Source organism: Tachypleus tridentatus, chromosome 9 (genome assembly GCF_004210375.1).
Source record: "Tachypleus tridentatus isolate NWPU-2018 chromosome 9, ASM421037v1, whole genome shotgun sequence".
Lineage (NCBI taxonomy): Eukaryota > Metazoa > Arthropoda > Merostomata > Xiphosura > Limulidae > Tachypleus > Tachypleus tridentatus.
This window is the reverse complement of record NC_134833.1, coordinates 136,840,358-136,859,746: the sequence shown is the minus strand read 5'-3', so window position 1 is coordinate 136,859,746 and position 19,389 is coordinate 136,840,358. Positions and strand designations below refer to the sequence as shown.

General features: G+C 35.2%; 1 protein-coding gene across 1 annotated transcript in view; it reads right to left on the bottom strand.

Annotated features, from left to right (window-relative positions):
- The window catches only part of LOC143226465 (protein tyrosine phosphatase domain-containing protein 1-like), a 108,248-nt gene extending 105,126 nt beyond the window's left edge, over window positions 1-3,122 (bottom strand). Inside the window, exon 1 of the mRNA XM_076457474.1 lies at window positions 3,013-3,122. The gene's annotated coding sequence lies outside the window, so the exon portion shown is untranslated. The remainder of the gene's footprint in view (window positions 1-3,012) is intronic.
- Window positions 3,123-19,389: the final 16,267 nt, after the last annotated feature.

Below are 19,389 nucleotides of genomic sequence, written 5' to 3'. Positions count from 1 at the left end.
AGAATGCAGACGCGAGTTATTGGTGCGACTGCGCAAAGCATTTTTCACTAAGCAGGTAACAACTGAATGAGATGAGTTCATATATTATTATCTTAAATATCTGTTATCATCTAGTTGTGTACTTTTATATTCTCTGGACGAGACTTGTTAAGTCAGATGTATACTCCAAAATATACTTAATAACCTTGAAATAAAACTACGGTTTAACACCATGCAACAAGTGTTTTTATAGCCTTCTCGCCAGGTGTCCGTCTGTAAAATTTTACAAGAGAAGCAGCAGTTGCAACATTATTTTACCAATCGTCTGAACCAAATAACTGTTTAGGTTTGCTGCTTTTATTATATTGGCTTCTGATAAAACAAAGTTGTCCAAAGACTCAATATATACATATATAAATATATAGGGTAGGTCCAATATCTTCTGATAAATCATTTAGACTCGAAAAATGAAGTGAAAACAGCCTGTTAGTTGAAACTCATTTTAAGGTCCTTTACTACTCTATAAAAACCAGGAAGATTACTAATTTTAAAATAAACAGCATCTTGAATCTATTTGGATTTCGCGCAAAGCTACTCAAGGGCTATCTGCGCTAGCCGTCCCTAATTTAGAAGTGTAGGACTAAAGGGAAGGCAACTAGTCATCATCACCCACCACCAACTCTTGGGCTATTCTTTTACCAACGAATAGTGGGATTGACCGTCACATTATAAAGCCCCCACGGCTGAAAGTGTGAGTATGTTTGCTGCGACCGGGATTCGAACCCGCGACCCTCAGATTACGAGTTTAACACCTTAACCCACCTGGCCGACAAAACAAAGCAGTATTTCATAGAAAAGTACAAGTACTAGAGATTTGTTAACGAACCAAAAACAATAATTATTTAACACTTTCAATGAAAAATAAAAAATATATGGTAGAATACAAAATACAGAGACAAGACGTTAACGAATTAAAAATAAAAACTTGTAAAGGACACCAAAGTTAGAGAAACTTTGTTATTGGAAACAATAAAAGAGTACAGCCATACAACACCGTATAAGGCTTGAGAATAGATGTTAACGAATCAAAGACAGAGCTATGTAATAGAATGCTGTCACTAGAGACAATAATGTTAACGGAAATGTACAAAAAGTAAAAACATGTAATTGGATAATAACATTGGAGAAACAACGTTTAAGAATGAAACAGTAAATCTTTGTAACAGCATATTATCGCCAGAGATAAGATATTAACGAATGGAAGATAAGAATTATATGATAGAATACTAACACTGAAGAAAAGATGTTAATTAATGAAAGAGAAAACTGCGTAATGGGATAGTAACGCTGGAGAGGAGATGTAAACGACTGAAGGTAAAAAGATGAAATACATTAAACAACAGGTGTTAACGAATGAAAGAAAGACAATGTTAAGAAATGAAGACGAAAAGTGTGGAAGTATATAAACATCACAACAAAAACCAACAACAACAAAATTACTAAAGAATCAAAAACAAAACCTACTCTATATCAATGTTCTAACATCAAAAACATCAGTTTCAGAATTTTCGGGCAAAGTTTGTTGTTATTATTGTTGGTTGTTATTTTCTAGTTACCCCTAGCTTGTCATAATTTTGAACTGATAGACTAGAGGGAAGACAACTGGTCAACCTATGGGCTAACGTTGTTTGACCAATATTGGAAATTGATTGCTAATCTCACCCACATCTCAAAGTCAATGAATGACACGCATTTCTAACGTTATAAGCTGACAGACGTGTCGCTGACCTTAAAGCAAATTGTTGTTAACTGATTTTTCAAAATTACTGTCAGTTGAGGAGATGAAATTGTTTGTTTGAACAAAGTTACTCGATGGCTGTCTGTTAGTCATTCATAAGTTTGGAGTGCTAGACCAGAGGGAAGGCAATTAATTAACACCAACCACCGCCAAATTTGGAATTAAATGTCACATTATAACACCCCACAGCTTAAAAGGTGAAGCGTGTTCGGCGACTTGTTTCGACCCAGCATCTTTCAAATTGAAAAATATAATGAAAATAGAATCTGCCAATTTTGGAGGAACGACGTAGTACGTTAGGATTTTAATTACAAAAAAATATTACTTCTAATTTAACTAGTGTTTCTTAAGAAACGTATAACACATGTCGAGTAAACTACATTTTACCCAAGTTTCAATTCCCTCCACACACACTTACCTGCCGCACTCAGAACGAAAGCGAATGGAAGAAACTCTGTATTGACAAACTATTATATAACCTTATGAGATGCAGATGCTATAAACGGTCGATGTTCATTTACGGTAACAACTATTTGGCTCACCACCTCCACGAATGCGGTAAATATGTTCGATATTGTTTGGTTGTTTTAGTTTAAGACGAGGTTTAACGTTCGAAAAATAAATGAGTACGTTGTAGAGAAAAGATTAGCATGGCTAATACTTCCACTATAATTAATTTTTATTTTTTATGTGAATATAAAGAATTATCTCATTAAGTTGTCGAATATCCGTCAAATACATTATTATTTCTAGAATAACTACTTGTAAACACGTTTTTGTAAACTCTTTGTGCACCAAACTGCACATGTGCCTGTGAATTTATTCGATATAGCGTCCCTAGTCGCACGAATCACAAAAAAAACACGCACGAATCACACACACAATATAATAGACAGTACTGTACAAATCCTACCAGTTCTTGAGAATTCCTAAGTACTTTATATAAAAAATGAGTGTCTTCTATCAACGTTTTAAGTCAGTTATTTACAAAGAGTATTACAATAGGAAAAAACATACAATTAATTAATAACATGCAATATGTGGATCCCACCTACAATGATTGAAAGAAAGTCCATAAATTAAGGGTTAACTAAAATATTTAATCACACCGATAGTGTTAAATATATTTCTGCTTTCAAATAGTATATGACATCATACAAAATACATAAGAATTCTGATCTGCTCTACCTAATTTTTATCATTTCTTGTAGAGTTAAACATATGATTTAACTTACCATATTATACAGTGGGTTTGTCAACTCTCAGCCCAATAGTTTTTTTGCTAAACATGCACTAAAGTCACACTTATTATGAGTCAACATATGGCGTGTTCACACCTCTTTCTTCTTTTTAAACTGACTTGGTCATTATTTATATTGCATAGCGCTATTCTACACTTATCGCTTTTGCGATTTTTCTGCCATCTAGTGACATTGTAATAAAATTCATTAAAATTTATTACTGCTGCTAAACTCGTAATCCGAGGGTCACAGGTTCGAATCCCCGTCGCACCAAACATGCTCGCACTTTCAGCCGTGGGGGCATTATAATGTTGCGGTTAATCTCACTATTCGTTGGTTTAAGTGTAGCCCAAGGGTTGGTGGTGGGTGTTGATGACTAGCTGCCTTCCCTCTAGTCTTACACTGCTAAATTAGAAACGGCTAGCGCAGATAGCCCTTGAGTAGCTTTGCGCGAAGTTCAAAATAAACAAACAAACAATGTAATTCTAATCAATATGTATGCAGGTAAAAGTCTTCCACAGTTTTTGCATTAGAATTCTTATTAGTAACAATTCTGAGTTCATTACAAACATTTTTATCATCTGTTTGATAAGATGGCCAGAAAACTTAACAATTACATGTTTTACATTTTTATAATTCCTGATTGTAACCATTATGGTATCTACCTGTTAAATAACATTTTTATGTCTTCAATCCCAATAGAGCGTAGTTCTTTCTTTACGTTAGAGAAACCTCAACTATATATAAAAAAATATTCTACTATTATTGAATAACTTATAACCTGGAACTTCAAAATTAATCCTCAATCAGGATTCTCCAATTCTGGCCAACTTTCAGTAATTCCATTGCATCATAATTTTCCGTTTTATCCAGAATCCTGAACTTTCGTTTTGTACTTAACATTCCAGTCATAACAGTTAAACGTATTCTTTAGTCAGCCGTGTTTATCTTGAATCTGACAGAGTTAGCTTTAAAACCATCACTTTACTTGTTATGTTACACTATAGCTAACATATTCCTAACGTTTTTATTGTATTGTAACGTATTTATTTGTTAATCTAGCTCGGGCGTAGCCTCAGTGGGTGCGTACTTGCTCAGAATCCATTAGTTAGAAGACATAACCAAATCAAAAGGCTGAAATGGACATTAGACTTCAAACAATGGAGAAAAACTAGGGGAACCACTTTTTAATAAAAATAATTCAAATATAATTTACTGAGTAACAATCGACGATAGTTTGTTCCATGGAATAGAGGTGAAGAGCATCAGTGTCATTAGTGAACGTCAAGAGTTACTTTTACTGAGGATCAATACAAACATGGGCTACAGTTCAATCACTGGTGTTGGAGACCTATACAGATCTGAAGGAATCTAGAGCTCACGGGTACAAGTGTTGGAGACCTATACAAATCTGAAGGAATCTAGAGCTCACGGGTACGAGTGTTGGAGACCTACACAAATCTGAAGGAATCTAGAGCTCACGGGTACGAGTGTTGGAGACTTACACAAATCTGAAGGAATCTAGAGCTCACGGGTACGAGTGTTGGAGACTTACACAAATCTGAAGGAATCTAGAGCTCACGGGTGCGAGTAGTTTCTTTTTCGTCATTTCATTCGACTTAGGTACAAGATCTCTTAGTTAGGGTTTATTTTCCACCAAAGAAATGGTTCTACCAAGCATACAGGAAATCTAGCGATTTGTTTCCTGTGAAGGGGAGGCCATTACAACACTGGCAACCATGGCTTGGCCAACGCAAAGTCCGGAGTTGTTCTATGGCCTTCTAGGAAAAGTGGGTGGATTAAATAACATCTAAACAACTTGGTTGAATGTTAGAAGAAATACTGTGCATTTCGAACAATAGCTCACAATCATATATTGATACATTTATGAGTCCCCGGTGAGGCAGCAATAAGTTTACAGACTTACGTTGGCGACATCGAGTTCAGTTTCCCGCAATGGACACAATAAATAGCCCAATATGGCTCTGCTCTAAACAAGCAAACTAAACTAATGGTTGCATAAAATTGAGGTGTGTTACTCTGTTTAAAACAAATACAAAACACTTGTGTATTGCACAAATTATTCCGTTTTCGTTTGTATTTTTCGGAATAATGTGTCATATTAATTATAAATTGACCATTTAGTTGCAGCTAAATATTGTATGTAGTTCCTGTACGGTTATCATCTGCGTGTTCTTATAATTCTTTACAATAAAAACGTCAACCGAAATACATATCCATATTTAAATTTTAATGCTTTTATACCTAATTAACAGATGGCAGCACAAAAACTTCACTCATTATTATATCTGATACGTTTGAATATAACGCTGTTTGTAACCCGTGATGACGAGTAAACCCACTTGTAGAGAAAAATATATATTTAAAAACGGCTGGTATGGATAGAGAAAATTTTATGTAGAGGAGCGAACAACGTTTCGATCTCCTTCGGTCATCGTCAGATTCACAAAGAAAGAAAGAGGTAACTGACCGATATCTGACCACATGTTTGAAGGGGTTGTGTAATTGAATATACCTATACCAAAATTAATAAATATAATCCAACATCTAATCACGCCCTATACATTCCTACACTCTATTACACAACCCCCTTCAAACATGTGGTCAGATATCGGTCAGTTACCTCTTTCTTTCTTTGTGAATCTGACGATGATCGAAGAAGGTCGAAACGTTGTTCGCTCCTCTACATAAAAATGTTCTCAATCCATATCAGCCGTTTTTAAATATATACAGTTTGCAACCCATTGATTGCTCACAGTAGCACAGCGGTATGCTTACGGACTTACAATGCAGACTCCCGGTTTCGATACCTGGGGAGGGCAGAACACAAGTAGCCCATTGTGTAGCTTTGTGCTTAATTACAAATAATACACATTAATTTTAGCAGAAAATGTCAATACTTTACAATAGCTTGTAACGATTTATTATAACGAAAAGCAGGTAAATAAAACTTCTTTAAGTATAAAATATTTAATATCAGAATAATAATTTAATTTTTTAACAAACTGAATTGTAAGATTTCTTGTTAATATTCCTACTTAGTACAGAGAATCGTAGAAAGCTTTATTTATCTATGTTAATTTAAATATGTCTCAACGAACAAAATAACTTTGATAAATACTGTTATATCTATCTTTGATGTTAAGCGTAAAGCTACACACGGAGTTTTTATTCTGTGCTCAACCCAATTTTAGCATTACAAGTGTAAGCCCTCAGATTTGCCGTTGAACCACTAGGGGGCCGTTGTTTTAATAAAGCTTTAAAATGAATATTGTTTCCAAAGTTTTATAGAGTCGATGAATAAAGTGCTGATGCCTACTACTCAGTGAATGCTGTAGAAAGACATTATATTACTGATGATAAACTGTTTGTCAGGTATATAGAATAAGAAACATACAAAAATGTTTGTTTGTGTAATTAAAAGAGTATTTCTCATCTTAACGATTTTAATTAACCACGGCTCTGCTTCACAATAATGACTTATAAATGATATGATATAATATTTACATTTGAGAAAAAGGTACATTAAAATAAGAAGTGACTGTTTTCCGGGCTAGTCCTGGAGATAACTTATGTTCTGTTTCTGTGGGAAAGATATTGTAAACGCACTTTATCCACACCTGAAGTAGCTTCCCGCTAAGTTTCTGACGATGGCGGACCTCCTAACTAGAAAGAAAATGAACAATAACTTGAGGTTAAGAACTCAAACAATGACCACAGAAGTAGAAAGGTTAAATAATCTTCACTATGACAATCTACTTTTATATATATATTTATAACAAATCGAAATTATCTTTCAAATTGTTTGATATATGTTTAAAACTCTTTATTTAATATCTATGAACTGTGCAAGAAATCTTATAAATGTATAAGGTAGTTGTAAACATTTAACTTGTACGAGATAGCTCATAACTGTAATTGTGGTTATTTCTCACAGTAACCATGAGCTATTTGTCCAACAACCATCATGGCCAGGTGGTTAAAGCACTCGACTCGTAACCGAGGGTCGCAAGTTCGAATTCCCGTCACACCAAACATGCTCGCTCTTTTAACCATGGGGGCGCTCTAATGTTATGGTCAATCCTACTATTCGTTGGTGAAGGAGTAGCCCAAGGGTTGGCAGTGGGTGGTGATGACTAGTTTCCTTCCCTCTAGTCTTACACTGCTCAATTAGGGACGGCTAGTGCAGATAGCCCTTGTGTAGCTTTGCGCGAAATTCTAAACAAACAAACAATTATTTTAAAATATTTTCTGTATCAGAGTGGTGACGACATTTACCGCTCATAATTATCTGATCGAGTTTTGTAGCGGCTGACGAGAGCAAGGATTTGAGAGTGAATGAAACAGGTTTTCATTTAAACAAGCCTATATTTAGGGAAAGTAATTAGAGTAAAATAATTATTTTTATTTTTTGCTCTAGTTTCTTTCTTCTGACTTTGTTAAGGTGTGAATCTAGGCCGAGTTGCAAGTAGTTAGACAAATCTGAAAATTTCCACTGTGTTATAATACAGAATAAAAGGAGTTAATAATATGTCAAAGTTGTTCTAACTATACGGACTGTAGAAATAAGTGAAATTAACAAGTGTTTGATTCTCGCGAGAATTTATTGACAAATCAATAGCGGTGTTACTATCCACACTGAGAAGAGCAAAATATCCCACTAGACATAAATAACCTAGTCCTTTCAGTTGATCCCGCCTCAGTGCTTTTGTGGAATGATATATACACCATTTAAGTGGTGTATAAGTGAAACACATGAGCAAGCACTAATTTTGTTGATGTAAAAGATACGTGTGTAAGCTATAATATCAAGTTTTTCCGATGAACTATTTATATATAACAAGCGATCGTTATCAGTTCAGAAGCGTCATTTGCAATTTATGTGAACACAAACAAACAAACAAAAATAAATCAACTAAGCAACACCAGTCACAACTTAACTGAAAAACAAAGCATTAACCTATATCTCGATCTACTGTTAAATTTTAAGTGTATAGCAGCTTACATGTGATATCGTGTGTCACGTTACATTCAACTGAAATGTGCAAACTATACCGAGATATAATAACTATTGCATGGGTGTTATCGTTTAATTTAACTATGTACGACTTTCTCAGGACAGTTTTTAGTAAATATCGAACACTGCCTGGAAATATGTTTCGTTTTCAGGTTAACAAATCCGCAAGATTTGATCACGTGTTTGTCTTAGAGCAAAGCCACATTGTCTTTTTTGATGTGTTGTCCACGAGGAATCGAATCTCAGATCTTAGCTTTGTAAGTCCGTCAACTTACTGCTGTCCCATCAGGGTACCACCTGCAAGGTATGAACATATGTGGTTTTATTGTTTTATGTTGTTGCGACACGGTTAGCATGTTACTCTAAAGCGTTATATGAATCTATAACAGATTACTTTTATAAGCATTGTATTTAACTACGTATACGGTTAGAGTTTTGTTTAGAAAGAAGTCAAAACAGCTTTAATAACAAAATCAGAGATGTACTTAGACTGCTAGAGATATTTCAATTAAACATTTCATCTTCACTCAGTGAGTGTTTTTTTTTAATCTTACATTTGACAGTTAATTGTTTGTTGTTAAGCGCAAACCTGCACACTGGGCTATTTGTCCTCTGCTCACTACATCTATCGAAACCTAAATTTTAGCGTTTTAAGCTCTCAGAGTTATCGTTGAATCACTAGGGAACTTCACAGTTATATCTATCAAAACCCAAATTTTGGCGTTTTAAGCCCTCAGAGTTATCGTTGAGCCCCCAGGGTACCTCACACTTATATGTTCTTTTTTTAGTTTCTCCTTCTAGCAAAGCTAAATCGGACCACCTGCTGAGTCCACCGAGGGGGATCGAATCCCTGATTTTAGCGTTGTAAATCCGGAGACTTACTGCTGTACCAGCGGGGATTCTTCACAGTTAAGGCTGTATGGAAGGAAATTTCGCTGTACCATATTAACATACCAAGCTCATAGTGTGTAATATTTTATAATATTTTTAAAATTAAACAGTTTTTAAAAGACATTTTATGTGTGAGAAATGTATCACCATATAAATTACTGCTATAAAAAGAGAACAAACTTATCATTAATTACAATTAAGCACAAAGCTACACAATGGGGTATCTGTGCTCTGGTATCCACCACCAAAGGTATCAAAACCCAGTTTGAAGCAGTGAAAGTTCACAGACATGCAGGTGTGCCACTGAGGATATGACTTATAAATTGAAAATGTTCTTTGTCCTGCCAGAAGTCAGGAACCTGCGAATAAAATTCCAGCAGTTGAAAATGAGATAATGAACACACATTATGTTATTTTGCAACAAAGATATTTAATGTTTTCTTTTGTCTATACGAAAGTAAAATAATGAAATTAAGTCTAAGGTACAAGTAACGAAATTTTTGTTTAAGTGTGAAAATATAAGTCTAATCGAGCTAATGAAATGAGTTATTATATTAGGTTAACTTTGTAATAAAGTCTGTTTTTTGAATTTCGCACAAAGCTACACGAGGACTATCTGCGCTAGCCGTCCCTAATTTAGTAGTGTAAGACTAGAGAGAAGGCAGCTAGTCAGCACTCTCCACCACCAACTCTTGGGTTACTTTTTTACCACTGAATAGTGAGACTGACCGTCACATTATAACGCCCCAACGGCTGAAAGGGCGAGCATATTTGGCGCGACGGGGATTCGAACTCGCAACCCTCAGATTACGAGTCGGATGCCTTAACCCACCTGGCCCTACCGGGCCTGTAATAAAGGAAATTACTAATTTTATATTCTACTATGTGTTATTAATTAATGCTATTTATTTGGACGATATGAAATGTTGTTGTGGTGTTGTGTTTCTCGCGCAAAAGTACATAATGGATTATTGCTGCGTCCACAGTGGGGAATCGAACTCCGGATTTTAGCGGTGCAACTCACCAATGACCTATCGAGGACCCTTCTTAAGTTATGTAATTATTGCTATTTTTAGTAACAATCAGAAGGAAAGAATAATTCTGTGTTGAAATCTCTCTTGTTGGGACAGCGGTAAGTTCACGAACTTGCAACACTAAAACTGAGGTTCGATTCTCTGCAGTGGACACAACAGATAGATAGTCCAATCTGACTTTACTCTAAAAAACAAAAACAAAAAATGTACTGAAAAAAATAATTCTTACCATCCTCAAATTACTACCATAGCGTAATAATAAGCCACAGTCTGAGTGAGTTGGTAGGTGGGTTTGGCGTTTTATGGCGCAAAGCAGTTCGGCTATCTGCGCCGCCACAGTTCGGAGCCTTGGAAGATAACCTGACCAATTCGATAAATAAAAAAAAATCGTAATTACGTCACATTGACAAAAGGCAGTGGTCCATAGAAGCGTACCCCAAAACTTAATTATCCAATGAGAAAAAAACAACAACACAACAACAACAAAACTTTCTCACCTTCCCACAAGCTTACAGGTATGAAATAACAAGCGTTACGGCTGCATGCAAATAAGGTATGCTGTTCGAACTGAGCATAAACGCCAACCTCTGAATTTCGCGCAAAGCTACACAAGGGCTATCTGCGCTAGCCGTCCCTAATTTAGCAGTGTAGGACTAGAGGGAGGGCAGCTAGTCATCATCACTCACCGCAAACTCTTGGGTTACTCTTTTATCAAAGAATAATGAGATTAACCGTCACATTATAACGCCCCCACGGCTGAAAGGGCGAGCATGTCTGGTGTGACGCAAATATAAGGAAAGAAACTGGTATTCTATAAAACGTTTTATATGAACGGTTTCTTACCGTATCTCACCTCCATAAGACTGTTTAGAAAACCGTGCTTCCTTCACCCTATATTATTTTTGTTATAAAAAATTCATTACGTCGTACCAGCGAAATACAGCTTTCATCTCCTCATAAAACAGTAAATTACTTTTAACTATTAATATGTGTTGTATCTTATAGACGAATTTCACACATGTTGTATTAACATAGTTTTACTTCCTTGAGTACGAAAATACGCTGCACCAAACTAACAGTTTTTTCTCCTGAAAAAGTAAACTCTACTGTATTAACACAGTTTCATCTTATAGAAGTAAACTAGACCTTACTGTGTTCATACAGTTTCATCTTACAAAAGTAAACTAAGCCGTACTGTATTCGTACAGTTTCATCTCCTAATAAAAGTAAACTACGTCGTACTGTGCTAACAGTTTTAGCTCCATAGATAAGTAAACTACACTGTACTGTATTAACTTTTTCTCCTTATAGAAGTTAAATACCTTATGTCCAACTCATGTTAGTATCATATTGTTTCGTCTATAATGAGATTTGTGTCTATTCCATTGTGTACGTTTACTGCACCAAGACGCCTACCTACAAACTAAACCACACAGTTTCGTGTTTGTTTCTCTGTTATTGCATTTTCTATAAACCAGAAAATCACGTAAGGTTTTTAGATCTATAAGATTTGAAGTTCTGTTCGTACATCCTTCTCAGTACTAAGTTGTAGGAACTAAAAGTATTTAAAGTTATTTTATAGGCGAGTGAATCGGTGTCTTTAGTAAAACTTTTAATACCACTGTAACGTAGAATAACGGTACTTTAATATTTGTGTAGAAGAACTAAACAACATAACAAGATAATTTAGAAGTCCTGTCATGCATATTTATATGTATCTATAAACACAGAATAACATTCTGTCTTTCAGATATAAACAGAAAGATATTATACATGTTTCTGCAATCACAATATATATCACACTGTTGCCTCTACAGTCACAAGTATTACACTGTTGCCTCTACAGTCACATGTATCACACTGTTACCTCTACAGTCACATGTATTACACTGTTGCCTCTACAGTCACATGTATCACACTGTTGCCTCCACAGTCACATGTATCACACTGTTACCTCTACAGTCACATGTATCACACTGTTACCTCTACAGTCACATGTATCACACTGTTGCCTCTAGAGTCACATGTATCACACTGTTGCCTCCACAGTCACATGTATTACACTGTTGCCCGCACAATCTCTCCCTCTCTCTTATAATCATAACTTTTAAAAAGCCAAAACAAAACACATTAGAATTAAAAATTAAACAAAATACGCTGCAATATATATATATATATATATTACTTACAACGCTAAAAACTGGGTTTCGATACCCGTGGTAGGCAGAACACAGATAGCCCAACGTGCAGCTTTGTGCTTAATTCAACAACAGACACGCACATATATATTGTTTTATAGTGCTGATTTTAATCGTCTATTACAACCAGTATAATTAATATATTTTCTTCACTACATGTCATACTGTTATTCACATTACAACGGTATGCTTATAAAAATATCACATTCTTAAGGTAGTATGTACGTCGAGGCATTTCGTCTCCCCCCCCTCTATTTAGGTTGCTTATTGTACGTTTTCGCACGACTTTGTGAAATAACTTTTAATGAATTACTGGTTGGGCTAGTTTCTCCGAACATCTGACATTTATTTTCCATATCCTGGATACTACTTCACAGAACTAACTAACTGGTTTTGCACAAACTCAACGTAAGTATTGTGATGTTGCTCAGCCAGTCGGATCAGCCTTGAATTTCAGAGACAATATGTCACGGGCAAATTACATTTATTGATTGCGATCACGTGTGTACTACACAGTTCTTATTTCACCTGAAAGTGTCCAAACACACCTTAATGTACGTGCTATTTAACCCTGAGTGGACTGGATGTTTTACTGCACCGAAGTTGTTTATCGACCTGTTTAAGCTGAGTTGTGAGTCGAACATTCTTCGAAAAGTATTGAAGTATTATTTAGGCCCGGCGTGGCCAGGTGGGTTAAGGCGTTCGAGTCGTAATCCGAGGGTCGCGAGTTCGAATCCCTGTCGCACCAAACATGCTCGCCCTTTCAGCCGTGGGGGCGTTATAATGTGACGGTCAATTCCACTATTCGTTGGTAAAAAGAGTAGCCCAAGAGTTAGCGGTGGGTGGTGATGACTAGCTGCCTTTCCTCTAGTCTTACGCTGCTAAATTAGGGACGACTAGCGCAGATAGCCTTCGTGTAACTTTGCGCGAAACAAAAACAAACGAACAAACAAGTATTAATCTTTGGATGGTAATATTCAGATAAACTGACCATCAGTGTCCAAAAAATAAACAGTACACTAATAATTACTTTTAATAACACTAATAATTATTATTTTTTTAGATTCTTGCGTTAAATGTTGGGATATCATTCTCTCGACTCAAACGGCACATTATACGTCAGGTGGTTAAAACCTTAAGGTTCAGACATAGCCATTCCTAATTCAAAATTCCAAACCAAAAGGAGAGAAACATCACTTTTACGAATATTTTTAACCGAACAGCTGGATTATCTGCCACATTTATAATGTTCAGACGGCTGGAAGTGAGGAGGATGTTCTATAGAGTAACGGTGCTGGAACCTTAGGCCTAGCGATACTCTGGCTTTCATGTTGAGTAATATGCATCTTATATTGAATCGAATCTTAATTCAACGGCAGTATTACGTATTTTGATAAAATAAATTTCTATATGTCTACATGTACTATCCAATGATCTTTCTCTATCGATACATCCTTGTTAAATAGCTTTTCATCCAATCAGCTTGCTACCTTTGTAGCCACGTATCTATATTTATAATTTTTCATTAATTAATATATACATTCCTTAAAAAAATAATTAACAATCCCACATTTATTTTTTTTAGAAGAATGTGTGTGTGTTCTTATAGCAAAGCCACACCGGGCTATCTGCTGAGTCCACCAAGGGGAATCGAATCCCTGATTTTAGCGTTGTAAGTTCGCAGACTTACCGCTGTAACAGAGGGGGACATTTTTGAGGAGAAGGGAATATATATAGATGTATGTAAAAACTGTTTATAGTATGGTCAGGGGTGTAGAAACTGTTTATAGTATGGTTATGTGTGTAGAAACTGTTTATAGTATGGTTATGTATGTAGAAACTGTTTATAGTATGGTTATGTGTGTAGAAACTGTTTATAGTATGGTCATGTGTGTAGAAACTGTTTATAGTATGGTCATGTGTGTAGAAACTGTTTATAGTATGGTTATGTGTGTAGAAACTGTTTATAGTATTGTTATGTGTGTAGAAACTGTTTATAGTATGGTCATGTGTGTAGAAACTGTTTATAGTATGGTTATGTGTGTAGAAACTGTTTATAGTATGGTTATGTGTGTAGAAACTGTTTATAGTATGGTTATGTGTGTAGAAACTGTTTATAGTATGGTTATGTGTGTAGAAACTGTTTATAGTATGGTTGTGTGTATGTTTATAGTATGGTTATGTATGTAGAAACTGTTTATAGTATGGTTATGTATGTAGAAACTGTTTATAGTATGGTTATGTGTGTAGAAACTGTTGAAATTATGGTTATACAAATTAAATAAATTTTGAAGAAATATGGCATTTGGTTCATGTTTGTTTTATAACCTGAACGGAACCATGTGCGACACATGGGTTAAATGGCCAAGCCATAGATCTCGTGCTTCAGATATAGATACCGTATTTTCCGGTTAAAAAGCCGAATCGTCGAATAAGCCGAGGCCAATTTTCAGCTCTGAAAATGAGGGTTTTTGCTTATTACCGCCCAATAAGCCGAAGCCATTTTTGAGAAGTGACAAGTTTCTTCAAAATGATTTCTTAGTCTCGTTTCAGCGTCAGCATGCATGTTGTGTGTGATCATTGGCGTTCTGTAGTAAAGCAGAACGTGTCTTATTGAGACAGAGATGGAATCAATATGTCATTCGTTATTGGCTCCACTCACTGTAATTAGGTAACCAATGAAATTCCACAAACAACGTTTCACTGTAGTCTTAACGTGCTTTGCTGATGGGACAAAATTACCGCCTATGGTAATTTAAAAAAAAAAAAAACATTTCCTAAGAAGAAGAAATTTCCGAAAGGAGTGATCGGCCAATAAGCCGACCCCCAAAAATCAGGTCCAAAATTTAGGGCCAGAAATTCGGCTTATTAGGCGGAAAATACGGTATTCTTAATAGAGAATTACTAACAAGAAGGAAAGTTACTCATGAATAATACCCGCTGCTTATGCGACTACCCTTAATGAATTGACTACCACATTAGAACACCCCTTTAGCTGACAGTGTGGAACGTGCTCAGTGGTATAACGTGACTCGGATTTCGGATTTTCTGACCCGTAACTCAGCAAGCTAACCAATAACCTGTTCTTTCTTGTGTTCTGCTTTAAAAATAGTTTAACTAGTACATGACTCCGGGGAAAATGTAATCTGTGATGGAAATATTAATATTTATTTCAAGTCAGTAAGTTATTTGTATGATATGTTTCAAAAGCTTTCAAGTAACCGCTAGTCAAGTGAGAGGTTTACAATTTAGTTCGTTTCATCGCTTAAAAGTGCTGACGCAAATCGAGGAGTTGCATATTTTATTTTTAAAATATATACAAGATTAGTAAAACTTGTTAATTCAAAAAGAAGGAAAAGGGGCTGCCAAAAAAAAAAAAAAAGGTATTGGTTCCATGTCTACAGTACTTACCAGATTTAGTGGAGTCGATTTGTATTTTGAGTAAATAATGTAGACACTATTTGCAGCTTTGTTTATTTTCGTTTCATAGAGCCCCAGTGTTGATAGCTGGAAAATACAGTATTTGCACTTTGATTCAACTTGTTTTTATGATATATTTTTAAATTAAATATTTTTACTAATTTAAAAAAATTAATGTCCATTTATGGAGAATAAATTTTGAGCTACATACATGCATATGCGTATAGTTGAGTATTACATGTTTTTCAACAGTACACTTTTGTACTGGCCTTTTTTTCCACCCAATAACCACACTGAACGTATTCTAATTAAGAAATTAATGCACAACAAAGAATAAACATGTGTACTGGTATGCAACTACAACAAACAAAATGTAAAGTTGTTCTCAAAGAGCTTTATTGAAGACAAAGATTGTATCATCACAGATTTAATGACCAACTTCCAAAACGTCACAGTATAATGTAACAAAAGACGAACAGCAACAAATAAATCTCATCACAACGGAATAGTGTTTCTTCTAAGATAATACAACACATATTAACGCAATGTAAATAGACGCAGCAACATGATTATCTCGTTAGGTCTACATGATACATATTTATCTTCATAAGCCTGCTGTGCATAAGTGTTTGATAAAATACGATGACAAGTAATACATGCTAAATAAACAACAGCGACACACTTAGCTCAAGTCACCAATTATCGACAAACATTTACAAACATTACTTTAACATCGATTATTTAAAAATAGCAATAGCCTTATGAAATAGTGCGATATGCAGTGGTAATAAATCCTGAATATGCATTCACGATTTCAGTTAATTCTTAAGAAACAATAGAAAGAATCACCACCGTCATCTGAGTAAGAAAATAATAGTTCACTTCTAAAAACTTGCTAAAATTCAGTCGTGGAATTTCACGTTGAAACATCAAACACGAAAAACGAATGATAATAGCAACTCGAGTAACCAAATGTATTAGCAAAAATTGGCAGCCTTTCACATGGCAGTTTCCTGTTAATACACTAGAAAATTCATGAGTTACAGTTTCCAACTAACACGCACACTAGGAAGACAGTGGATTTTTTGATGGCAGAAAATAAAGGATTTGGGAATTTTCGCAGCACGACAATATTAAGGGAGTCCAATTAATTTTAAAAGTAATCTCTCAGAATTTTTTGTGTGTGCAAAATTCCTGTACGATCTCATACTAAAATAGATACCACTAGCAACAGTTTTTATAATGGAGTAATAATATGGATTTATAGCTTGAGCAAACTGTTAGCATTAGATCTCAAACCTTGTTTGCTTACAGTTTTACGATCCATGTTTGTAGCTGTTTGGAACAGTGATATGTCTGTTGACTTACATCGCTAGAAACCGGGTTTTAATACCCATAGTGAGCAGAGCACAGATAGCCCATTGTGCAACTTTGTGCTTAAATACAAACAAACAAATTTAAAATTTTTAATTATCGTGTATGTTGGCTTTGTTAATACATAGCAATTATCAAATATATGCCTAGAGTAAGACAACGCCATCATTAAGTGTATATAACATTTTACTAGTAAAAAAGCATCCTTTTCAAATGAAAGAAATATATGTAAAACGTCACTTCAAATAAAGCTTTGTGCTTTTTTAAATAATCATTTACTGAGCCATGTGGCTTTTGGTCTAAGGTTTCGTGTAAATATGTGTTTGACACGCGTCGAGTACAAAGGCAACTGCTCATAACAGCATCACAGTTAGTATGTATTTAAAACCATGTAAATCAACTTTCAACAAAAATAATTAACTATTGAATAGGTCATAGATATTCGCAACGTTTCGCATAATATATCTGTTTAAGTTTTGATGCAAAACACCAAGCCGAATTTGCTGTAGGCTTGTAAAATAAGAATATTAATAGTAATATAAATAAGTGGCCAAATTTTGATTTTTATATATCACCGTGAAATTACTTATTTTGTTTATTATCAAAAGTTGGTTGTTTTAACTTCTGAGAAGTAAGGTTTGGAGTAGTGTTCCACGAATAACTCTGCTGTGTTTAAGGATGTTTTTGCCCGAATGTTTTATTATAGTTTTGAGCAAATCCTTGTGCGATCCCTATTATGAACCACTATGGTTTATGATTAGTAGAAAAAATAAAAGTTGGAAAATTTTGACAAATCACGAGGTACAGCTTTGTCAAACTCCCTCTGGTGTATAGTTGGTTAATTAGCTTGTTCAGGTAAAGTTACATGAGAAGGGATGTTAACTGATAGACTAGAGGGAAGGCAGCTAGTTAACACCATCCACCGCTATCTCGTATAAGGATTTAAACGTTGCCAGCTTTGGACACGATTTTGCAGCAATGAAAAGCGAAGTTAGATTCTTGGATCCACACTCTGGCACTCTGATCATTAGGCTACACTTGAGCAGAGTACATTTAGTAAACTTATTTTAAAATATATCAACACCAATAAAAAATGTGAACAATTTTGTAGAGTTTCGACCGACAAACAGGGAGAGATGCAGCATTATGTTTTAATAAAAAGCTATTAATATCCCTATGTGATGCTACGTTTAAGTTATGTTCATAAATACGCTAACAGTATAGACAAAGACTGTGACAACGTCTCTCTGATGTTCTTTAGTTATATATAGTTAACAAGGCCTAAAGTTTGAAATTTCAAATATCAACTTTTTTAATAACAGTCAGCTCATAAGTCCCGCCATAAAGGAGTCATAGGTTCTATTGATTCTCCACTTGTTTTACAGGAGGACTAGAATATAGTATCACCCTTCCTCCAGTTCGGTCTGTAGAAATTAAATTAAAAAGGAACCAAGAACAAGATTTTTGAAAAGTATTCACTGCACGATAGAGCGATGCCATTCTCTTAGTATAACACAATGATCCAGCAGCAGAAGTTTAACAAGAGAATGAAAAGCAGGTGCATAAGATATTCGTGGTATTGTGTTTGCCGGTGTATACGACGGTCCGGTGTTTAAGATGACCATGGAATTTTTGAGTAAACTAAGTGTATTTCTTTCAGGTTTCATGTGTGGGACGCCCTCTATTGTCAAGCAAGTCTGGGATGTTTGTTTCTCTTGTAAAGAAATGCCCAGCATGGCCAGATGGTTAGGGCACTAGATTCGTAATTTGAGGGTCGTGGTTCGAATCCCCGCCACACCAGACATGCAATCCATTTCAGCAGTGGGGGCGTTATAATGTGATGGTCAAACCCACTATTCGTTGGTAAAAGAGTATTCCAAGAGTTGGCGGTGGGTGATGATGATTAGCTGCTTTCTCTCTAGTCTCATTCTGCTACATTAGGGACGGCTGGTGCAGAAATCCCTCGTGTGGTTTTGCGCAAAATTTTGAAACAAAAAACAAGATTGGAGAGAAATTCTTAGAAGTTATTTTTAAACTGTGTTAACCTGCGCTCTGGAGTAATCAATACAACCACAAATATGGTTGTGCTCTTCAAACGAGACAGTTCAATGCGACATAACGTAAGACACAAACACGCAGTAAAGAACTTCACAAGCATTTCACCATAGCTGAACTATTTTTGAATTACAAAAGGTACTAAATCGTAGCATAGTGATCTACTATAAAAATATGTTTACAAAATTAGTGTAGTTACAGAAACTAACTTTCTTTATATGATATTAGGAATGTTTTATTTAACGGATGAGATAAATACATTTCAGATATAAAATGCCTCATCAGTTGTAACTAAATATGAGATAAAAACCCTCTAGTTATAAGTAATGAAAACAAATGATACAATTACAAATATATTATC